Source organism: Alligator sinensis, unplaced genomic scaffold (genome assembly GCF_000455745.1).
Source record: "Alligator sinensis unplaced genomic scaffold, ASM45574v1 scaffold611_1, whole genome shotgun sequence".
Classification (NCBI taxonomy): Eukaryota; Metazoa; Chordata; order Crocodylia; family Alligatoridae; genus Alligator; species Alligator sinensis.
This window is the reverse complement of record NW_005842332.1, coordinates 489,923-514,978: the sequence shown is the minus strand read 5'-3', so window position 1 is coordinate 514,978 and position 25,056 is coordinate 489,923. Positions and strand designations below refer to the sequence as shown.

General features: G+C 50.7%; 1 protein-coding gene across 8 annotated transcripts in view; it reads right to left on the bottom strand.

Moving 5' to 3' along the window:
• Positions 1 to 25,056, bottom strand: part of RXRA (retinoid X receptor alpha) — a 202,707-nt gene that overhangs the window by 78,287 nt on the left and 99,364 nt on the right. The window contains exon 1 of one of the 8 annotated variants that reach the window (XM_006028622.3): positions 2,389 to 2,611. The exons of the other annotated variants lie outside the window; for them this stretch is intronic. The gene's annotated coding sequence lies outside the window, so the exon portion shown is untranslated. Of the gene's footprint in view, positions 1 to 2,388; positions 2,612 to 25,056 lie in introns of those variants that run through there. 8 annotated transcript variants of the gene reach the window in all.

Sequence of the window (25,056 nt, the reverse complement as noted above, 5' to 3'; positions counted from 1 at the left end):
CTGTTTCCCATCTTCTCCCTTCCTGATGGTTTCTTCCCCCTTAAAACTGATTATTTGCCCTTTCCTTCCCCCTTTTGTTTCCCACTTTCTCAACTGATTTCTCCCCACACGTGGCCTTCAGAACGCAAAGCCTCTGTCCTGAAAGTATTGCACTGAAAAGAAACCCATCTAAACATACAGAGAGGAAATCTATTTCTTCAACATCACTACACAGGGCACATCTACATGTTCATTAATGCACCTTTCTTACTGCGCATTAAGTTTAGTGCCTCTAATATGAGGTACTACATAAAGGCGCACTAGCCTGTGCTAATCCGCAGTAGCAAAGGTGAATGTTTTTTGAGACATTTAATGCACAGTAGACTAATTCTCCTGTACATTAGCACAGTTTTTGCCATGACACACTAATAGAATAGTAGTATGCATTACTAGCCTATAGTTTTATTAAAGAATAGAATAGAATAGAATAGTCTTCTGCGCATTACAGTGTCTCGTGTAGACGCGCCCAGGGGGAATCATCACACTGCAGAGCTTTAAAACAGATATTGCTCACCTAGACTAGACTATTTTGCCTCTTCCCATCCCCACCCCTGCTCAGGTCTAGGAGGCATTCTGGTGTGGACAAAATGACTTCTTGTGAACAGACATGCACCAACAAGTATAGGTTATTTGAAGGCAGTTGCATTCATACATCATGTCGGGGTCCCATCAAAGGAAGGTCCAGCAGTTAGGATGATGCCGTGAGACCAGGTGACCAGCCTTCCTATAACATCTTGAGCAATAATGAAACCATATAACTAAGTTAGGACAAGCACACAGATGATCACATATCCTGGTGTAATTTCTCTTTCTTCTTTAAACCCATGTAAACGACTTTAGGATCAGGAACAGGCAGCTTTTCAGCTATTGCAGAATAGCTTATACGGTAAATGGGTGCTACTGCACCTTTTTATTACAGGGAAACAGGGTTCGCCCTAAGCAAATGGTGTTCTAGGGGTGGACATAAACAGCACCTACATCGATGCAATGCACACACAGAGTTTGACTCAGATCTTCTCAAGGATAATTCTGCATAAGGCAGGACAAGATGACCCTGATTTTCAGGCTTTTTGTTATCTGTCTGCTACTCTTGTCCCCTGGAGTAATACCAATTACAGCCATGCAAACATGTTGCCTGCCCCTACTTTCAGACATAAAACAAAAAAGGAGTAGAATTCCAGATTTTAAAAAGTCCCTAAAAAGGTCAATGCAAAACCGATGGGTGCCATCTGAACTTCAGCTAAGAGGACTGGGCAGAGGGTACATTCTCAAAGCACATTTTGAGTTAAATAAAGGAAATAGTTATTCACCTGGTATGCACTATTCATTTTTCTTATAGAGTTTTGTCATTTAAAACAGTCTTGTATGACTAGTTTAAGACCAAAATAAACTGTGTTGGGTATGTCTGTTTCTAAATTGGAAGGAAAAAAAAAAAGAAAAACACATTATTGAGGCATTTTCCCCTCTCCTCCCATTCTGAAATTGCAGCCATTTTCTCACACTCTCAGTTTTCCTGTACTAAGTACAGACAGTCTTCACATAGTCTCAAAGCACCTGCCGATAGGACGTGCTGAAATCCTGTTCTTCTTATCAACCATGAAGCCATGTACTGCATGGTGCAAATTGGCTTTTTTGCAAGGTTCAAGGATCCAGAAGATTGGATCCGGTCCACTGCAGAGATCAAGAACGTTATTCTATGCATCTCAAGTACCAATATGGTCCTTAACGCTGCAATATCCAAGCACCTCATAATCAAATTATACTATACTTGGGAGGAGGGGTTGTGGCAATGCTATTATCCCTGTTTCATAGATGAGTAACTGAAGCACAGAGATTGGGTTGAGGTCTACGCTATGAATTTTTGGTGGCACAGCCATGATGGTGAGTGGCAAGGAGTGACTAAAACAACAGCCGTCAGCAAAAGCCCTTCATTTAGATGCAGCACTGAAAGCATCTGGGAGTAACGGCTCTCATCCGGTGATTTTTCCATTGCATTTTCTCATTTGGCGGCATGGAGGTGTTTCTTCTTTTACTGTGTGCATCTGTCCTCCTGTGTCTCTCTGTATCCAAATTAGCCTTCTGGCTATCCCCCCTCTAAAATGTTGCTGGGTTAGTATTAGGGCTGTGATATGGCTTTTTTTAGACAAAAACATTTGTGTGGTGGCACAAGCCTGGGCGCAGTTGTAGCGACCCAAAGGTGCATTTCCCTGCACAGCTGCACTGGTGACTCGTTACTAGAGCAGACCTGCCTTGAAGCATGGTTTTTGGTCAGCGGGTGGCTGCTTTGGATGCATGTGAGAGAGAGAGAGGAAGTCAGATAAAAAACCGAGTTGCAAGAGATGCTTGTACCTGTGCTTCCAGCTGCTGGGGGGCAAAATCACGTCACAGCAAGGACAAAACGGCTTCGCGGTGCCGCAGTTCTGTGGCTCTCGGGGTCCCAGGCGGGCAGGCAAGTTGGGGGGGGGTCCTGTTTCGACGCCCCATGTGCCCACCGCAGATTTGGAAAGCGGCCCAGAGTCTATCTCAGCACTTCCTCTTTTATTTTTTTTTTTCCTCCCTGCCTCTCTTCCTCCTTAATCAGAAAGCAGATCAATTCTGGGTAGTCACTAGCAGGAAGTGCTAAATTTGGGTTGTCACTCCCCTGCCTTCGCTCCACTCACTGCATCAAGCGTTCGCAGCGCTAGGGACCAGATAGGCAGTTGCCACCACAGCCAGATTTTCAAAGCTAGTCAGGCCGGTCCAAGCAAGCAGTTCTTGCTGGGACATACTCAGGTTTTCAAAACAGCTCAGCGGCATCATGCACCCAACGGACCGAGCTTTCCAAAATCCAGCCCCTCCTTGTGGGGTCTCTATGGGGAGCTGAGCTCCTCTTGAACGTGCCGCTCATGGCACATAGGAAAGATCTGTCCATAAACCCATGCAATCCCATCCAGCCTTTCCTAGCGAACCGTTCATCTGAAGAGCTCAAAGCGTTGGCAGACTTTGCAGGGATCATAAGAGCCACCTCCAAAATCCAGGTGCCACGAGGGTGGAGCCTGGCAGCACGCAGCATCGTTACACAACGGCGCAGTGGGGAATGCTGTATGCCACCGTGAGAGTTTGGGAAAAATTTGGGCTGCCTAGAAAGCAACCGCTGAAACTGAGATTTGGGTCAGACATCAGGGCAGACTCTAGCATTCATGCAAAAAATGCCACAAGATGTTAGTACTTTACTTTTATCCCTGACCACAGACAGCAACAAGGAGTGAACATGGCATTTTAAATGGCTTCTAACCCACAGGCTTTAGCAGAGATACTCCTTCCCGGCGCGGAGTCCATCACACCCTCTCCTCTCCGGGCACTGCAATTTCTCCTAGCCTTCTCAGGAAAGCTGATCCCATCCTACCAGGAAAGGCAGACGTGGCTTTCTCCGTGGCAATAGGGTCACAGTTTGCAATCTGGAGCCTGTACCCAAACCCCGTGTGCACGAGAGAGAGGCATAGATGCTGACTAGCCTCTGTCCCGGTATTGCTATTTGAAGAAGAAAACCAGCACAGGAGTGGAAGGGACATCCTGCATTTGCAGGCAGTCATATGCCCAAATCCCCTTTATAGCCACCTCGTCCAAACTGTGCTGCCGCTTATCACCGTAGCTGGCCATTTACCTACAGCCCAGCTTCTAGGATTTCAAAGAAATCTGCACTCTTATTTTTTTTTTCCAAGTACATTTCTAGTCCTCCTGGTTGCAGAGAAGAACTTGAAAATGAGACCTCGGGCTCCATTAAACGTCCATCATCCGCGAGGCGAATGAAAAGAATGTGCTCGATGCGTCTTTAAAATCTTCTTGATTCCTTTTTCTTTTTAAATCCCTCTCTCGGTGTATTTTGGGAGCCTGACTCCTAGTTTGTGAGTGCCCAGGGCTGACTGGGAGCTTTCCCGGGTGCAAAGTTGTGCAACATTTGCTCAGTGACTTACATTCACCAAGACGCTGATTTTTCCCTGCATTGGGGGCTAGATGGGTTCACTCCACAGCGTTTTACTTGGACCAAGGTTAACCTCAAAGCCAAACACGAATGCAGCCACAGCGTCTCATGTAAAGCCCCTCAAGCCAGCCCCTGGCATGCCCGAAAACTTGGCTCATTCAGAACGAGACTCAGTGAACATGCCTGAAGCTGGCCTGAATTTTGGGACTGTCACCAATAAAAAGCCTGGGTTGCAGTGTCTTGCCAGGCTCTAGGAAAATCACCTTTCACTTGGCATCTCTGGGGACTCTTTCCCTCACTACGCAGCACGTGGCACCCCCTCTCTGCTAAGACACCCCCATTGCAAGCGTTTCATTGGGTGACATGACAAGGGACACGGATTGAAATCAGGAGCTGCTCCACTGTAAGGCTGCACGCTAATCCCTGCCCAACCCAGCCCCTACCCCCCATATAGGTTCAATGAAACATCCTGCTTTCCTCCAACACAAGAAGCCGAAACCTAAACCCATCTTTTTCCACCGTCTGGATGGGGAGGATTTTTTTGCCTTTTTAGCCAGCATTTCCCCCAGAAACTCCAAGTGGCGAGAGATCAGCCAAGCTGCGGGCTCCGTACCCTTACCGCGGCTCAGTACAGTGGTTGACACGTCGGCCCATCTGGCTTTGGCGCTTGTTTGCACTCGTTATACTCTTCTTGACGTCCCGGATACAATATAGGGCCGGGAGGGCCCGAGCAAGTAAAATTAGAATGGACCAGAGCCCAGAGGAAGGAAGACCTTTGTGGTCAAAGCCCAGGTCAGGACTCAAGAGACCGCGGGTTTTCTTCCCAGCTTGGCCACAAGCTCGCTCAGACACAAATCTCACTGGTTTCCAGTGCTTTGGTTTCAGCAGCCCAGCCCAAGGGTCTGATTTTTCCAGGGGAGCTAATGCAGTCCCTGCAGACAAGAGACAGGCATTCGAAAGCAGGACACACTTGACAACACGGCACCTTTTGTTTCTTGCCTCAGTTTCCCTGCCGTGAAACAGGGATCCTTTCTGAGAGCAAAGCATCCTGGGCAGCCCGTGCAATGGGAGCTGGACAGTGGGTCCTAGACATGCATGTCCATGGGAAGAGGCTGCAGCGCAGCCGGAGAGGAAGAGTTAACTGCAGAGCAGGCTGACGGCTGCTGTCGTCACAACCCCGTGGGATCCCACGGAAAACCCTACCCTGCGCGGGAGTTGCGGGTCCAGCAGGAAGCCTGGAGGGGCTATTTCCATCCCTGAGTGGGAACGCGGCAAGGACGAACAACGCAAAAGGAGATCACTCGGCGCTTTCCAGCGGCACAGGGATAGTCTCATGTCCCATCCTTCCCTCCCCGCATGCCCGCCACCGCCCTGTCAATCATGCTCGGATGTTACCGACTTCCCTGTTTGGCTCTTCCAAGCAAAAAAAATTATATGGTCTGTGCAAAATAAAAATAAAAAAGTGGTCTGCGCACACACTGCATTTCAGCACGCTTAAACCCTGCATCCTTGTTCTCATCCCAAGCATCTCCACCCATTCTAACCTACGGGATGCTGCAACATCCTCCTGTGCTTTCAGTCTGACTCTCTGCCTCCTTCCTCGCACTTCCTACGGGTTGCTTTGCTTTTTTGCCGAACGCTGAGCAAAGACGGACGGTGCCCAGGGTGACACATTGGGTCTTTCTGCCGGGGTGGAGTAAATGAGAAGAGACTCTAACCCCAAAGGACTGAAGCTACACTCAGGAGTGGGGTAGGGGGCTGCACGGTGAAGGGCAGGAGCAGGAAACATGAGCACTTCCCTCTGAAGTATGGAAAGGGCGAGGAGTTGAGAGAGAAGGGAAATCAAAATGTCAACGAAACAGGGGATGGGGGCGGGGGAGAGAGAGAATGGGCTGTTCAAAACTTGGCCCTTCCTAAGTGCCGGAGCATCACGGGAAAAAGCCCAGGCCGATGGGGGAAGGGAGGGGGCACTGAAGCAAACAAGGATTCTGCTGATAAAGCAAATGTGACTCAATCACACGCTTGTGCAAAGATGTCACAACAGCCCTGAAAAATTACAGGCTCCTATTTCAGGCCTCCGGGCCGGCGCTGTCCTCGCTCGTACAATGCGCTCTGTTCTGCTGTCAGCGTCTCTCAGCAAGTGCCCCTAATTTACTGGCTGGGAACCCACTGTCGCAGGAGGCAATAATAGCTGCAGTGTAGTGCTGGCTACCAGCAGCTCTGGGGCCAGCAGCGGTTTTTCAGGGAGTAAATGCGGGGACCCTTTCAGTCCTGACTTGCTGTCGCTGCTAGTGGCTGTCTGGTCGTTGAGAGCCGTCGGGCCGTCTCCCCCCGTGCATCCTGGCCACCCCAGGAAACGAGAAGCTGGCTGTGCAAGGCCCAGTCTGTGAGCTCTGCCCGTGGTGGCTCATTTAGCTCCCCTTGGCACCGTGCGACAGCATCTCAGGATCCCTACTGTACTGATCCTAGGTCAGTCGGCGTCACCGCTGAGACACACCAGCTAAGAGACTTGCCAAAGGGTCTCCCTGGGAGTTGGTGGCAGAGAACGGCCCCAACACCCTGCCTTGCACATGCTAGACTGGGTGCTAATAATTTCAACCCGCTGCATCATTTTATATCTATTTCCGCTCTCTTCCTGGGTCTGCTCTGCCGATGCTGAATGCAGTTACACCCACGGATGCATTTCCTCGGAGCTGTTGTCCTCCAGCATCCCAATAGTCTGTGTGTGAAGCCCAAACCACATCAATGCACGGAGGAAGAAGGCAAGTTGGCAGGGGTAGCTAGCAACAGACCTGGTTTTGCTTTTGCACCAACCTCTCAGCTCACACCTGCTTTTGAACACAAAGGGAAGGAAGTAGGAGATCCCAGATGAACCCCAGAGACTGGCCCAGAGGAGCAGCCCAGTATGGCCACTTCCATCCCAGAGCAGTGTGTGGAGGCAGGTGATACAGCTAGGGGAAGCCGAGCTTTGCAAAGCACAGGGTTTGATCCTTCATCGCCGCGTTCCTGCGCTGCTGCTGTTAATCCCTCCAAACGGCAGCCAGGAACAAACTCAGCGCGGATGCCAAATGGGTCACCCGCCCCGAGACCAAGCTCCTCCCAAGGGGCATCTCTTCTGCCTCAGCTCAAATTATCCCGTGGAGCAAAGAAGGGGGTGACGGGCACGGAGGGATGATTGCCTACCGGCCCCTGCAAGAAACCTGGGGGCAGAAAGGGGGAAGAATGGCACCAAAGGTGGCATTCACCCCAGCTTCCTGCTGCAGCTGAGTCTGGGGTGGGGACGACGCAGAACAGACAGGGCCTGCAATGAGGAGCATCCAGCCTTTCCTAGGGAACAGGCAGCATCCGCTAACGGCGGCCACTTGCCTTGCAAGGAGCCAGCAGAGCTGGGCTGGTTTGCACCGAGATGGCATGCACGGTCCAGGCTCCCCCTCCGAGCCCTCAGCAGCCTCCGTGGCTGCCGGCTGCGTGGCTGCTCTCGGAGGGGAATGCATTGCAGCCCCACAGGTCACCGCAGATGATTATGGCTTTTTAATTACACACAACGGCTCTTTGATGGGCTACAGGCAAATTAGAAATGATCTCGTTGCCCTTGCTACGCTCGGAGCAGATCAGGCTTCAACGGGCCGTGTTTCCGAGGGGGGAGCTGGAAACGGGGTCGTTCTACCGAGAAAAAGAACAGAATTCGGTTTTGCACCGCGTGTCCCGAAGGACCTCGCGATAACGAGGCCCACGCATGCTGCACACCAGCTGCCGCAGCAATAGGTCTGCTTTGCCCAGCTTTTTTTGGAAAGGCGCCTTTCACTTCCACCTGGAGCAGCCATGAGGCATGGGTGGGAGGGCTTCGATTAGCCCCCACCTTCCCCCAGCCAGATGCCCTTCTTCAGAGGTGCATGGCCTGCCGCTGGGGACGGGGCCAGCGCCCTGTTCAGTTTTTGCATTCGTTCACCGAAGAAGCAAACACCGATCCCTCCAGGAAAGCAAGTCTGTGTGGGGAGGGGGCTTTGCAAGTTGGGCTGGGGTGGTTCCCAGCTATTTTAGGACCGGCTGTCTCCAGCAAAGGAGCAGGTTGCCTCAGGGCTATTTCTCTACAACAGAGGCATGGAGGAAAAGAGGGCTGTAGGGTGAACACATGCCAAACTGGAAGAGCTGGGATCTGCTCCGGGCCAGGAAGGAGGCTTTGTGTCCTAGGGGTCACTCTTTGTGCAAAGCCCTTTGGAAAATCTGGCCTTGGGTTCAGCACAGAGGTCCGGTTGCTGTGTGCCTCCGTGTTCCTTCTGCAAAATGGGGAGATCCACCCTCCTTGTCTTATGGGATCGAGCGAATCCATTAAATTGCAAGGTTTTCAGGGCACTGTTTGTAAGGTGGGGGTGTAGAGCACCAAGCACAAAGTGACTTCGGCCTGGGACTCTCTATGCCGCTGGAAACCAGATGAATAACCGTAGTGATTTGAACGACGAGGAAGGTGGCGCAGTTGCTTTATGTCTCTCTGAGGCCAGAGAGGGGGGAGGAAAGCTAACCCTCTCCCACATCAAGCCAGCGGTGTTGATTTAGCAAATCAAGGGTAAACTTGGCCCAGACCTTCTGACCTCCTTCTGCCCAGCCCTGGGCTCAGCAGTCAGGCTCCCGGTCTGCAAACAGATCCATTACAGTAGCAACCAGTGCAAGGGTGGCTGGTGTTAGCGAGCTCTCGGACGGGTAACATGAACTGCTAGCAGCTAGGGCAGGGGGTGTTAACCCTTTGAAAACACAGTCTTCCCACTCCTCCATGCTAAGGCAAGTCAGAGCCAAGATGCTGTCCATTTTTTCACAGAGGACAACCCTCCTGGGGCCAGACCATCAAGGCCAGGATCACCAAGAGGTGGTCAAACTGCACTGAGCAACAAGGGTTGCAACAGGCTGCTGATGGATGGCACTCAAGGCCTTTTTGGGTGGTGAAAAGCACTACAGGAATCTAAGGGATTTTTTATTAATAGCAGACATGGATCAGAGGCCCTCAGAACTGCCAGAGACCCAACAAAATAATATTTACAGCATCCACATGGCAGGTCCAGGCTGCAATGAACCCAGACCGGCCCCTTGCCATAGTGCAGGGTCCAATCTGGCATCTTACCTCCCGCCTGGCACAGAAGAAGTAATGCAGAAGGCCATGGGGGGAGGTGGGATCACATCATCCATGCACCCTCTGGGCTAAAACACCTGTGGGTGTAAGTCAAGAAGCACCCAATCTCACTTACAGAGCCTTCCCCATTGCTGCCTGTATCCTGAATCATACTGTGGGTCCTTTTTATACAGCACTGATCATCCCTTACTGCCAAACGTCCATGCCCAGACGGGTGATGGAAGCTGCTCACTTACAGATGTCTTATGTACTGCCAATACCTGCGGTAGTCTCCCCTGGTCCACGCTGATCTCCATATAGGGCCTACAAAAAGCCAGGATTGCCATAATGCAACGTTAGCCCTAACCTGTGGATGAGCATGACTCCACACCTGCACCCACCAGGGTTGAGTTTGGCCCAGGCTGCAACGAGGCTCGTTCCAGCCTACTTCCACCCCCCCTACCATAACCATGCAGCGCGAGCAAAAGCATCAACAGGGCTAGGAGTTGGCAGGGATATTGCCTTATTTTGTGGGGTTCCTGAGTCTGGTGCACTGCGTCCTACAAACAGCTCCAGCCAGACGGATTATATTACGGGGCTGTGTGCATGCATTAATCCAGATTTTAGATAATTACAGTCATTCACTTGGCATAATGGGGTTTAATTGATCCAACATGGCTGGCGTTCGTGCCTGCCACCAGCAAACAGCTGGCATCGAATGCCCCGCAAGCTGCTTTCCACCGGCCGCACTGCAATTTCCAGCACAAGCAACAAGGGAACCCCACCTGATGCAGTAATATCGCCCCCTCCCTCCTCCCTCCTGCCCCATAGCCAAAGTATGAGCCCCTTTCTCTTTGCCTCCATCCTCCTGTAGCCTTTCAAAGCCACCCCTGACGTGGCCACAGGGCTAGGGAGCCTGGTGGCAGAAGTGGGGGCACAGTGTCGAGTGTGGAGACAGAGCCCTGCTGGCAATCCCTCCGCCGTCAGCTAACCGTTACGCACCTGGGTGCCACGGTTTGGAAAAGAGGCAGATTGCTGACACCCAAGAAAGCTGCTCTCCTGGCCCAGATCCTGGTCTCCTTGGAGAATCGGTGACCTCTGGCATAGAGAAAGCATCATCTCTGAAACCTAAGAGAAGCACCACCTAATTGCAAACAAGTGATCCTCTATTCTGTCTCTGGCACTGGACAATCGCAGAGGTAATCGCTCCTCTCCATCGCTGCAGCATGTTGCAAAGGCCAGCCCCTTACCCTCACCCTACCCATCTGCTTTCTGCACTGGGGTGGGAGGTCCCGGGAGAAGCAAGCTGGGTGCCTACGTGCTGCAGGATGAGGCCTGACGGCTGCCAAATCCCGTTTGCCTTGCATAAGAGCCCGTTCCCCTCTCGAAACCGGCTTTGAAAGAGGCAGGAGCTGATTCTGCCGTGGGGCAAACCTGTGGATTTCCCTGGAAGGCAGAATTGCACCCCCTGTACCTCCTTCAAAGCACCAGCAATGTCGTGGGGGGATCTCTGCCCTGCTCATTCTGGCCGCTGGCTCCTGATCCTCGCCGAAGCCTAAGAACCGGAGGGGCTTGGAAATCCCGCAGACCCCGGGCACTTTGCAACCCCGTGGGAGTGAAGGACGTTCTGTGTAGAAAGTGGCCTCTGGGCTTGCATTTCTGGATGGGGTCCAGGCTTAATTAGGATGCACCGAATCCAATCAGATAGCCTCAGTTAATTGAGTTTGGCAATGTCAGGTCAATGTCCAGTGGACTCCAGCATTCCTCGCATTCAAGGCAGCCTCCAGATAAATAAAGAGGTCCGGGGCTGGGAAGGGGAGGAGGATTTGAATAAAAGCTTTGGTTTTCGGACCTCTCCACTATGGAACAACAGGGTTAACCCCTTGCGTGCTGTACCTCGTGTTCACGTGACCCAACCTCCTGCAGCTCACGAAGCCCAGCCCTGGATGAAGACCCCAAACAGGTAGCCAGGGGGAAAAGAAACAGGGGAGCATCCCATGCTCAGCTTCCCTTAGACCCCCTCACTCTTCTCAAGGGCTGGCAGGTTGGATATTGCAACAGTGCGATGCCCACGGCACACGGTGGTAAAGGATTTCAGCCTTTGCAAACAGTGGGGTTTTCAATATCGAACGTGGTAAGACTTGGAGAGGCCAAAACACTCGGGCAACTCTCAGCTCCCACCTCCCCAGGGCACTGCATTTCTGTATGCTGGACCCCTGCCAGAACCCCAGCAGGATCTGGTTCACAGTGTCACCAAAGTTTCACAGAGTCACCAAAGTTTAGGGCTGGAAGGGACCTCATGAGCCCATCGGGTCCAGCCCCCCTGCTCAGCCGCCCAATGCTCCTGATCTACAGAGGAGAGAATGACTCTTTGGATTTTGCAATGCATTGCCTACGCTAGAGATGGGGGAAGAGAGTGCCTGTGCTGTCATCCTGTCTGTGCAAACAGGGAACCTGAGTCAGGGAGTGGGGAAGTGCCTTGCCTATGTTCACAAAGTCGGGACGAGGTACCAGAGCCACTTCTGCCCGGCCATACGCTCGGCATTACATCCTGCTGCCCCTCCTTCCCTCTGAGCCAACAAGTCGAACTACCTTGTGGGTCTCCTTGCAGCCCTGGGCTTGGAGCCCCCGGGATTCAGTCATAGAAATATTAATTTATACCCCGTGTTTTTCCTTTCCCCAAAGTAAAACCGTTCAGCAAACTTATGGCCACCAATTTGGGGATGCAAAGTAGCTCCTAATGGGACAGCTGGCCTCTAACACTGTGTGGGGAAAGAGGAAGGCTTTGGAAACCAAGGATACCAACATATACCGCATATGCCAGGGCAGGGGTGGCCAACCTGAGTGCCACAAGTGGAATGGATAGCCACTGTGTGGCATGCAGATCAGGGAGGGGACATGCAGCACAGTGGTCAACAGGGCAGAGAGCAGAGCAGGAGATCAGGCAGGTGGCACAAGGCAAGAAGCCAAAAGCAGAGCAGGAGATTGAAAAGGGAAAGGACATCAGAGTGGCACTTGGGGAGGGTGCGTGGCTAACTTGCGGCATACCTACCTAAAAGGCTGGTCCCATCTATGCTACAGGAAGGGCCATGGCAGTCCTTAATGCTATGAACTTTCCAGCCTTAAAGACCTTACCTGAAAGGAAACCCCGCCATAAGCACACATAGTGAACTACCGACCTACCTCCCCTGCATAAATGGCTGGGTCGAGCCTGCCTGCGGTGACCGCGGGGTTGTAAACCTTTACCCTGAATATTTGTGAGCGGCTTCCCCCTGCCATTTTCACACTAGCAGGACTCCAAGAACAGCCAGTTTCTTGATGAGGTGCATTGAATGCAACCCAGCAAGAGCAAAATTGTCCTGTAGCATACTCCATGCGAGGAACCAATCTAAATTTGCGGCAAATAGGGACCTAACAAATAGCTCAATGAAAACCAGTGGTGCTGAATGCCTGAGCTGAGCTAGTGCTTAATGTGCTATCAGTACCCATAGCCCATGCTCAGCCACCACATCGAGAGTCTGCTCCTCTAATTAATAAGCTCTCCCTACAATCCAGGGCACTCTTCAGAATAACGTATCTCGTGTAGTATTAGCCACTTATCTCCTCCACACTTTCCAGCTGATTGACTCCAAAATAAATGGTGTGGAACGGCTGGAACAGAAGCTCAGTCACTGGAAGACCCCTTGTGAAAATAACCATTGGCCTTTTTTGGTTGCTCTCATTTCCTCCTTTCACGAAGATGATTTAGGATGCGTTGCCTTCTTGGGGTCGCTGTCTCTGGCTGACAAGAGCGGGTGCTGTCCCCTGTATGCTTTTGAACCTGGTCCCAAAGAGTACCTCTATAAAGACATCATCATCAAGCATGGCTTGAGCATCTCATGTAGACTCACCTGGAGCGAGCAACACGCTCAATCTCTCAGTGACCTGGGAGTTGTGCAATGCCCACATGCGCAGGAATGGGCTTTGCATGTGTGAGGTGGCATCTGTTTTGCTCCAAGACACGAACAAGCAAGAGACTGGGAAGCAGAAGTGGGATGATCGTTAGCAGCTAATTTCGTACCGTGTGCTTTCCAGACTCGGAGCAGTTCTCCTTGTGGTCACCGAGTCTCTCTACATTTAAACTAGCACCAGGAATAGCCCGAGCTTGGCAGATGCCAGCTGAGCATTGCCTCCAAAATCCAGACGAGAACCTGGGTAGCTACTGGACCAGTGAGCAGCAGGTAGAAAATGTCTCCATATTGGGCTCCATCCTCCTTTTAAACCAGCTGGGGTTAGAAATTCAACTGGCATACACTGACTTGGCAGTAACTCCGCTGGATCCAAAGCGAGAGAGATCAAGCTGAGTGAATGTCTCCGAGATATGAATGCAAAGGCAGCATTAGGAAAGGGAAAGGAGGATGGCAACCCAGAACTTTGCTCGGGACCAGACTCTCCATGGAAATGCCAAGCAAAAGCCCTGCCCTTCCATCATCCCCTTCTGCATCTGGCTGCGGTTGCTAAGGCTGTCCCTTTTCAACTCACAAACAGATGAGATGGTTCATTAATAAGCCTCGGCTTCTCCTCGCACGTCTGATTATGATCTCTCGGCTCGGATCCGTGCTCATGTTACATGCTCCCCTCAATAATTATTTCTTTGCTCTTTAAATCCCTCGCTTATCTACTCCTCCACGTCAATAATGGAGGGTGTTCCTCCCTTCCCCCCAGGCTCCCCTTGCTCTCTCCTTGGTCACATTTTGCAAATTTGCACAGGGGGGGTGAGTTATTTAAGTCACAGATATGCAGTATGGGGGGGCTCATCTATAGACCCAGGCTTTTTTTTTTTAAAAACAAGCCGTCTCAAGCTTCGTGGTTAGCAACGGACACAAAAGCCCAGCAAAGTCAATGGGGGAAAAAAAACTACTACTTGCAGCTGGCTTTGGATCTGACCCTGAACTTGGGGGGCATTATACTTGCTGCAGGGCAGCCGCTCGTTCTGCTTTTATTCAGGTAATGCTGGGCATAAAGGCATAAGGAGAGCAGAGGACTGGTCCCTAAGCTGCAGCAAAGCAGAGAGCAGGCGGACTCCCTTCCCGTCATGCCACGGCCCTGTGGCAATTAAGGCAATTGCTCGCATGGAAATGTAATGATATTAGGAAGGTATTTAGTAATTTTTTTAACTGTTCTGCCAGTGGCTCAGCTCCCTGATAGCTGCTCCCTCCCCCTCCCATGCGCCAACAGCGACAAGCAAAAGATGCCCGGCTTTTCTTGCTTTTTGCAGATGCTTCGAAGCCAGAGGGTTTTAGTGGCCGGTTGGGAACGGGCAGATCTGGGGGCTGCTGCCGCTCCGTTAGGCAAGTGTGAGTGAGTGAGTTAATTTTTTTCTGCACTAATGAGTCTCCTTCAGCCCTTTGTCTGGCGTCTCGTTAAGCTGCAAGCTCTTTGGGACAGAGACTGGCTCTCCCCGGCCAAATGTCAGGTACCTGGAGTGATGCGGCTTATTCGGCAGGGACCTGCAAGTGCTACTACAGGCATAAATGAAGAGTGACATCTCTACATTGGGAGACAGCCCCACGAGATCACCTAAGGCCCCTTTCACATCCCCAGAAAGCCACTTGCAGACTACAGACTGCAGCGGGACATCCAGGGAAGTGCCCCTTACGGCTTTTCCGCCCAGCTCGTTTCTACGATGCGGCAGGGATTTCAGTGCGTTGTGAACCATCCCATGCACGAACATATGATTTGTGCTGTATTGCTGGGGAGGAAATCACCGACGAGCTCCGCCAATGGCAGAGAAGTGACCCGCACAGAAATGATTCGCCTGCCATACGGGGATCCGGAGGAGGAGGGCTGGCTCAGCGGACCCCCGTCCCCTGCACCCCGAAGCTCAGCATCGGGGTCCCGTTGACGTGCAGAGGAAGAGCCTGCTCGGGTCAAACGTTCGCCGACGTTTAAGGGCTTTAGGAGTGCAAGCCTCCGTTCCGCGTGGGCTGAGATGCCACTGTCTTCCCGTGAGATTTAGGATCATGAGTCGCTCCCCAAATCTTCCCATGTTCCAAAGTCACTTAGGCTGCTAGGGAAGTATTATTACCCCTTGTCTGAAGGAGCTCACAATCCAAATCGTCACGACTGATGGAGGGAGGAATAATGTCCCCATTTTACAGAACTGAGGCCCAGAGAAATTCCACCTATTCTGGAGCCTATCCAAGTTTCTCGCACAAGGTCCCACCAAGGGATTGTGCCCCCCCATGGGAATTTGACCTAGGAACGTCTGAGTCCCTTATGCCCTGAGCCCATCCTCCCCCGGCCCTCTGCTCCAGGGCTCCTCGGTTGCAAAGAGTCATGCTGATGGGATCTCGTCCTCGGTGATCCCATCTGAGACGTCGCCAGGATACCCATTGCCTCCCCTTCCCCGACGCATGACCCAGCCCAGCCTAACGAAGCCCTGCACTGTGCCTTTAAGCGTCCAGGCAGGGAGGTGCAGAGATCGGGGCTGTTTTCAAAAGGCACATGAATTTGCCAGGGTCACATGTTTCGCAGCTGCAGCCTGGCAGTGATTTATAAGGCTCCGAAGTTCATAAGAGGAAAAAGTACTTTCCAGGCGCACGTTCCCCACCCCCCCGGTCGGCCTTCCTTCTCGACAGCGAACGCCACCCATGTCCAAAGCCGCTCCGAAAACCTAAAGGAACCGTTCATCATCCCAATGTGTCATTTCCCCTGCCACCGCCACCGAAACTGGCACCCTCCTTGTCTGCAAACTAAAGCAAACATCCTCTCATTTACCGACCCACCAAACTGGCTACTTCTTAGATCCTGGTCCGCGTCCCCGCCTCCGCCCCACACCCAGCCCCGAAAGCCAACATAAACCACATGCACAAACCAGATCTCCCTTCCCCCACTCCACCCCCTTTCCACTGTCCTACAGGGAGGTTCAAAAGTTCAAGATTTTCACATTTCCCTAACGTTATTTCAGGAAATTGCTGGAGAAAAGGAAAGACTGTGCTGCCTAAAAAGAAAAAGAGAGATCTATATAATTTAGAGGGGGGAAACTCTCTGTTCTGGGCACGCTGGGTTTAGCACCACACCACGACAAAAAGCAAAAGCACAAAGCCTGCTCCCTGATATCTCCTGCTGGATTTAGACACCGGGGTCCAGTGGAGTCTGATCAGGATCAGGCCTGAGCTTCCCCGTTAATACGCTGTAATGCGGAAATCAAACATATGCATAATACAATGGGCCATTTTTACATCTCTTTGCAGGCCAGAATGAAGCCAAATGTTTGCTTTCGGAGCATCACTATCTCTCTTGTTTTATCTAACCACAAATGCACATGATTTACAGTGGAAGGATGGGTCCAAACCAAAGCTCATCCAATGCTGAATGCTAGAAAACTTTGCATTACATTGGAAACGTGGTCCAGCTTCTGCCTTTCAGGTTCAATGCTGGAAGACTCTGCATTACACTGGAAACGTGGTCCAGCTTCTGCCTTTAAGGGTCAATGCTGGAAGACTTTGCATTACACTGGAAACGTGGTCCAGCTTCTGCCTTTAAGGTTCAATGCTGGAAGACTTTGCATTACACTGGAAACGTGATCCAGCTTCTGCCTTTAAGGGTCAATGCTGGAAGACTTTGCATTACACTGGAAACGTGGTCCAGCTTCTGCCTTTAAGGGTCAATGCTGGAAGACTTTGCATTACATTGGAAACGTGGTCCAGCTTCTGCCTTTAAGGCTCACACAGACCCAAACTCTGGTCAACTCCAACTCAATTTCGATAGTGAAGAGAATTGATGTGCCAATGCCCGGGTATTTGAGGAAATTAATCCTAAATCCTGTTTGGCCCAGATGTGCACAACCTGTCAGGTTGCCAACTCTGAATCTATTTTGGGAGGTTTCCGAAACGCCGACATGCCCGCAATACACAACACGAATGTGCCTGCGTACTTCCGTATATATGTTATGGGTTACGGTACGTAGATTTTACGTCAGGAAGGCAAATTCACATTATTACATTATTAAAACCCAAAAAATCAGATTCAACATTTAATATTTATTTTAATGAATGCCCTAGCATTTATCTCCTGGGTGACTCTCAACAGTCTCCTGGAGATTTATATTGAATTCCTGGAGACTCCTGGAGAATCGGCAACCCTAACAACCTGGCAATCTCAGAGCTTTGTGATTTCAAACATCTTCCACTTTGGTCCTTGTCTTTTCCTCCCAAAACTCCTTCAAGTTCAGGTCTGAGCTTGGAGTTTGAACAAAAGTCAACGTTCATTCAAAACTGTCCAGCTGCCCCTTGTTTGGCATCACACGTTGGCTAATGTACAGACTCTGCACCCTCTTGCTAAAGTTCATGGGAGAGGTTCATAAAATTACTGAGACTTCAGAAGGGCCTGAATTTGGGTTTGCAATGAAACCTGAAACCCAGCACCTTTCATGTGGTTTGGGGTTTTTGTTGCAAACATTTTGTGTAGCAGCACTGTTATACAAAGCCTGAAGACGAGCAAGACCATGGCGTGTCTCCCACAGCAACAAGTTCATGCATCAAAACAGTATTAAGAAGACAAATAAGTAGCTTTGGTTTGCCCCCCCCGCTAGCTATGGTTTGGACCCAACAAAGTGAAAGCATCCTAATTCTGGTATGCCCAGGACCTCAGGCACCTTAGGATAAATGTCTCAATAGCTCTGCTGATCCACCAACGTCACAATATGATTGCAAACAATTTCTTCCCAAAGTTTTTTTTTATACTTGCCACACCATGGACCCTGAAGGGAAGACAATTCTTGCAAGCAACCTTTCACAATAGACACCGCTTGGCTCCTTTTGATTCAGTCGAGTGGGAGGCACAAAGGCCATGAGGAGACCGTTGAGTACATATCTAAGAGCGGTACCACTTTGAGCGTGAAGTCCCTTCTGGAGCCGCTCAAAATATTTTCATCCAAATTTGTTCTCAAAAAAGTCTGGGTTGTTATTAACTCTCTTTTGCAAACAGTGTGCGTTTCCAGTGGAAAATATCTGCATTTGTTTAAAAGAAGAAATGCCCCCAACCAGCCATATTTTCAACTGAAAAGCAAAATATTGGGATGATGGTTATATCATGGGATTGTCTTCACATCCTCGTTCCCCCCTGTAGCTTTTGTTTCACCTCTTGTAGCTACGACACAGTCATAGGACTTCCATAACGCGCTCATCTAGGGAAGGATCCTGAGTGGGATCATGGGAGATGTGGTCCAATCACTGAGCCGAGCCTACAGAGAAGAACTGGAGGTTGAGCTGCCCAACTACAAGACATGTGATGCTCTACAGCCACATTTCCAAACAGTAAGATTGCCATTCGGGGCTGAAATGGTCCAGTTTTTGATACTTGGCCCCCAAAAAATCAAAATTTTGAAGAGGAAAAACTTCTGATTGGCTTGAATAGCCACCTTTCAAGGGTGACTTCTTGCCTGTGAGGGCGGCTGGAAGGGTCTTTGACCATGAAGGCAACAGGGAGCCCTAATGAAAAGGGATGAGCCCTCCAGGCTCTCAGTGAGGAGACCTGAAGCAGACAGCAAAATGCAGGGATCGGGTTTAGGACGATGCTTGGGGTTGGGCTAAATTTGCTGCCGCGGGAGCTAATTTGATCATTGACGTCAACTGGAGCAGACTTCAATCATAGCTCGGGCACTGAAAATCCCACGCTTAATGCTTCTGCTATGTGGCACCTTCTCGTCATGAGGACATAGCTATCACAAACCAGGTTTCTCGCCTAGCTTCCTGGCAGAAGGCAAGCTTTCAAGTGTGGAGAGCCACCTCCACTGATGATAACAGCACCAAGTCAGGGCTTGGAAACCCTGAAGCCAGAGCATTGTTTTATTCCTTCCAAGCATAAAATGCCAATGTATAAAAAAAAATAAAAAATAAAAAGGGGACAATATTTGTCCAAGTCTTTTGATGTACATTGTAGTTTTCTTGCTTCGGTTCCCCAGAAACTGCTCTACTCGAGAGCTGTTTTTAATAAAGCCAACACATAAGGCTTCTTTCATAACGCTCACCAGCGAAGCATGACCTTCGCTGCTCGAGGCTGGCTGGTGCTCAGCCCCCGCCCGGCGTGACGAGTGACAAGTTTCGGGGCTGCGATTTTATAGCCCGTTCTCGACAGCATCACGAAGTAATTGTACCCCGCTCGCTGACTGACGTGGACTCCCGGAGCAGGGTTGGCAGGGCAGGGAATAGGATTGGAAACCTACTGCCCGCTAGTCCTCTGATTTGGGGGAATCGGAGAGAGACTGGGCAATGAAGACCCAGACTCCTGAAGTTCCTGCAGCTTTTGTCCTAAATTCACGACCCATTTTAGAGGGCGTTCTGGATTCACTCCTCTCCAGAATTAAAAGGGACAATTTGGGACTTAAGGTTTGGTTTCATTTGCACAGCCCCGTGCCTACAATGACTTCCAAAAAAACCCCAAAACCTGGGGGTTTGTTCATGCAAACACACACACTTGCAAATTTTGCGGGCCTGATTAATTGGGCCTATTGAAAATTAGCAACATAAGCCTCCCAGAGCTATCGATTTCCTCGAAGAAATGAGATTCTCACTGATTAGTTCTTTCCACGTATCAGTCATGCCGCTATCCATTGTTAACCTTCTGCACTTGCTACCTTCTCCGCGGGTCGGGGGGTTATTTCTGTGACTGAAATAACCCACCGAGCCTCATCCCAAGGGTAGCACCGAATTCAGAGTATGTGCAAAGACGGTAAGCTGGTTAAGGAAAAATAGCTGCAGTTGGAAAAACGACTTCCAAGACCCCACAGAGCTAAACAGGATGGGTATCCCGGCGTTCCCCTGACCCACTGCGCTGTCCAGGTAAGCGCAAGGAAAAAAGGGACAAAGACGGATCAATATCTGCATTTTCACACCCGCACAACATCTATGATAGGGAGAGAGCTGCAAAGGTGCAATCCCCGGGACAAGCCGTTGACGGCAGGCACGGAGGCAGCGAGCAATTCAATAAAGCGCAAGACATTGAGCATTTCTTCAGAGTGAAATCTCATCCGAAACAACAGAGAGGGATGCAGTGGCTGGTCACACAGTGGCCAATGTGGAGGCCTGGCAGTCAATCAATGGCAGATGATTAGCTCCATAGGAAGTTAATAGCAATTACAGACATGTATCAATAGGTTAGGACACACACACACCCTTTGATCACGGGATGAGAGGAGAGTGGGTCCTTCCCTTTCCAGCCCATCTTCCCCCACTTCATCTAGATGGGTGCACCCCTCTACACAGCACTGTCCAACCTGACCTACAACATCCCTCTGCATTTTAATTTTGGGACTGCAACGCACCTCGGACCATTCACAACCTGGTCACCACCACCACCACCCCGCTCCCGCACTGTGCGGTTCTGGGGGTCCCGCACAGGCCGACCGCTTGGTCTCGCTCTGTCCGAATTGCAAAGCACCACCAGAAAATCTGGAACTTGATAATATCCTTGAGGTTTACGGTTATGGTGGAAACAATCCGAAACTCGGTGGACTCAGTTGGCTTCAGATGAGTGTTGCTCTGACTTTTGGGATCTGTTCAAAACCAAAGCTCCGGGGATGCGAGCCTACGCAGGCTGCAAGCAGCGATCTGCGCAAATTGGGCCCAAACTCCAGTTGCACGCGTTTGCGAAGAAGAGGCAAAGATTTGGATCTCCCCTCCTGGTGCCTTTGCTGAAACCGCACCCAGCAACTTATAAAAACAAAAGAGGCAATTCTTCGACGCACGGCATTTCGCAGCAGACCGTTCGGCCAAAACTCAGGCTGCGTTAGACAAAGCTGCTTATACGCCGGCGGGAGGGAAACCGGCACTTCCCCCCTTATCAAAACATTCTTCACAGCTTTTCTACAACCCATCACTGCATGAAAACCACTCAAATCCCTAGAAGCAAGGGGCTGGGCAGCTCATGCAACTGGGAACAGGATACAGGTCATTCTTTGAGTATGGTCCAGCCTGGAGAGGGACTGGAAGTCAGGCATATCTGAGCAACAATAGCCCTAACGGTGTCCAATTGTATTTTGGAATTATTTCAATATACGACAGGCCTGGTGCTCCGGGAAAGGGAAGCTTTCAAAAATGCCTCAATGGTGGCCCCGGAGAAGAATGTCTTGTATTTGAAAGCTTGAATGTCTTGCATTTGCAAATCTAGTTGGTCCACCCATGCCTCTCGCATCATTCCTGGACCACCACGGCTACACCATCATTCCTCAGTGACTGAGTCTCATTTTCAGGAATGGGCAAGTACTTTTAAAACAGGGACGTCGGCTCCGGAGACTTAAGTGCATTTGCAAACTTTAAATTAATGAATGGGCATCAGATGTACCCCCCTGTAGAAGCTGCTATTTCCCTAGTTGATAGTCTCACTCCTGCCCTTAGAAAGCAGAGACCCTCGGCACAAAAGCACCAGCCCACGTTAACATCACAGTGCAACATCAGAGTTAAATGCCTGAACCAGAAATGCAGAAGTGAACCATTTCCAAATGCATCCGTGGCCCAGGAGCACGGGGACTTAGGGCCACATATCAACCTATGTCTGGGACGTCGTGTCTTCATAGATGGCAGGGCACGCTCCACCCAGGCTGACGTCCTTCTCTGTTGGTACGTGGCGTTCCCAGCAAACACGACCTTCATTATTGATTTGGACTCATTAGTCATTCTTTATAACTGGACTGGCCTTTTTACTGAAAGCCGTGACTAATTTCCCTACCCCATGCCAAAGGGGTGAGGGCATGTTTAACTCTCTGAAAACATGATCCCCTGGACTATGCTTTAGGGCATAGTCCAAGGACCCAAAAGTTCCCTCGAACCTAGGAGAGCGCGCTAAGAAGCAGCAAACCTCCCTCATCCCAATCAGGGCAACCCTGTCAGGGCCCACACTAAGTTTTCCACCTCCGATTTTCTCCTTTTCAACCACGCTAGTAGAAAAGCAGCAGCAATAATTACTGAGATCATTTGTCCTGCCTGCCCAGAGACCTGAGAAACAGAGTTTTTCTTCCTGAAAACTTCAGGCCAAAGCAAACCATCTCCCCAGCCTGTTTCAGCTGCCTTCTGCACATCGTTGGGAAGCTCTTCCCTGCACCCGGTGGTGTGGGGTTGTCGTCTGCGGCTGGGACTCTTTCACGTTCCCTCTATAGATATAATGAGTAACAGAAAACAAAAGTAGTTGGCCAAGGGGTTAGATGTGACTAATTCCCTCGGTGACGTCCCCCAGAGGTGGCCTGAGATGTCCTCCTAATGCTTTCCACCAGCTCTGGGACAACCCTCAAGCAAATAAGATCTCTTTGGGCACTCGTAGGAAAACTGGAGTTTGCACACAATACATTGAGACGCACGGTTTCCACAGTGTTTCAGGAAAGGGCTGCACTTTCTCTGACGCTGCGCAGATTTGCATCGAGGGGCAATAATAGGGTTAGCCTGTTGCTGAGTTCAGCCTTACAACTGCAGGTGTGTTTCCACCCCATCCCTCTCCGTGGGTGTAGAAAGGAAAGGTCTGCATTGCCGGACAAGCCCTAACCAATTCTGTCGCTGAATTGTGCCTCCTGGTCTCTGGCACAGAAGTACAATCCTGGCATGCTGTGCCGCCTTCAGTAGCCAGCGAGCACAGATCAGAGGATCCAAGAAAACGGCCCAAACCTGCATCTCTCAGCAAGTGTCAACTCCTAGATCTCTTATCGGGTAACGAGGCCGCCCAGCCGGTGCTAACAATCGCATCCCGGCCTATAATGGCCTCAGTGATGCATGATGAAGAGGTTGCCCTTAACAAGGGTGTCAGCAGATTGCTTCTCCACCCCCCCACGACACAGCTGTAGCCAGCCCAGGAGCCACTCATGTGCATCCAAAAGACCTCCTCCCCAATGGAAAAACAAGCCAAAAAAAATCCAGAGCCTCCTTCAGAAGCCAAGGAGGGGGTGTCCACAGACGACAGGCTGCAGCTCAGCGGCTTGAATGCTGGAAGCTGAAGCTATTCATGCGGAAAGCCGCTCACACTTCACCTTGGGTTCAATTCATTCAGAAAACCTCAGCTTATGCTTTCAGAAATTCGGTGGACTGGGAAAGCCTTTTGCACAGCCGGGAGATGGGAGAGAGACCTCCGCTCCCCCGTGCAATCCAGCAGCCTGCCTTGCATCCAAGCGGAGACCCTCCCTTTCAGAGACGCGTGTCGAGAGCGGGCGAAAGCGCGGTCCACTGTTCAGCGAACCGTTATGTTATGGCTAGGCGAGTGTTTCAATAAAACTATCCCCACCGCCACTGCAAGTTGGCTGGTGTCAGACTCTCCATACCGGCCCCCGTCGTGGGCTGACATCTCTGGTATCACAGCAAGCAAAGCCACGGCTGCATCTAAGCATCTCCCTGGATGCAGTGATTGCCAGGGGATCAACGAGAGCCACTTCCATATAGTGATCCCTGGTAACGTGCCTGACAGCCAAGAGTTCCCGAATCGATAAAAACACAAAAGCGCACAAAAATAAAGATACGGATGCTGTTTTTGTCATACAAAAGAAGCGATTCCCCCATGCACTCACTTTGCTAAGCATGCTGAGACCCTCGGGGGGAGGAACGGCACCGCTTCTATGGGAAAGTCTACGAACCCAAACCTGATTGCTTTCACTCCAGTTTTAGTAGACCACAGATGGCACAGGAGTGGAAGCAGATCTCTTAGGACTCCCCTGAAGTTTTGGCCTCTTTAATGCCATGGACCCCCAAATCCCACCCAAGCAGAGCATTGAAAAAATGCTATTTAATAAAATCTCCCAACAACTTCCAGCCCCAATCTCCCAGTAGGATCTCACTCCCTAATAGAAGCGTAAACCCATGTCTACTGCACAAATCCCAGTGCTAGACTATACCAGAAGCCTGCCTAATTCAATCTATTTCCCTCTATTCCCTCCCCGCTTTTGGCATAACGTGAAATTAAAATGATCCCCACCTCCTTTGGGGCCGTGAGACATTTATCATCTGTCCAAGCCTGTGGGCAATGGGAAAAGTAATCCAGCGGGCTGAGCGAACCCCCTGGAAAGCCCCTGAACAATGGAAATTTGGAAGAGAGACAGCAAGCTGGATCCACTCCTGAACGTCTTCATACGTCCAAAAGCACATTCTCAGCAAAGAGCGTGTTAGGAGCCAACTTCCACGGGGGGGAAGGCACATGGAGTTAAATGCCCATGGTATTTTCAAAAGGGCTGGAAATGCTTAGTTCTTATAATGACATCTGTAGCCGTGCAAAGTCAGAGAAGAGAAAAACAGAGCTCATGCTTCAGGGCATGGGATGAGGAGTACACAGGTCAGGAAGGAATTTCTTTTCCCTTACAAAGCAGTGCATGAATGGGTCCGTGCACCGTGGGAAGGGCCGGGTCCCTGCTTCTGAAGCCCCCAGTACTTGTCCACATCAGAGCCGCTCAGCCCCTCTTCACACTTGTCCCCTTAGCTTGGCTGCTCCAACACTGGCCTTCCCTCTCCAATACCATTTGCTCCTAATTTCATGTCTGATGCTTAATTCCTTCTCCTGTTAATATCTCAATTATGCTGGTAGCTCTTTAGGGTCCTCCTTGGTGTTTGCAAAGTACTATGCCCACCTCTGGCATTATTTAAATATTAAGCCACCGCAGTGAGACAACGCTGGAAAACGGTTGCACGGAGAGAGAGGTGGAAGGAGGAGGAACGAACAAAAATTGCTAATTGCACCGGCACAGATTGCAGGTAACTTAGATGGGCGGGGATCGAACCACAGGCAAATCTGTGGGGAGCAACACCATCTTCTCGCGAATCGCCAAAGCCGCGCAGCTCTTCCCTTCGGAAAGCGCGGCCAGAAACGAAGGCTGCTCCTTTTCAGCTCCATCTCCAGTCCCTTTTTTTCCTCCTCGCACAGCACTTCTTCACCGCAGAGCTCGATTCATTCGTGACTGGCCCAGCTGCAGCGAGGGGCTGGAGTTTCAAGAGAAAAGCAAGCAAACAAA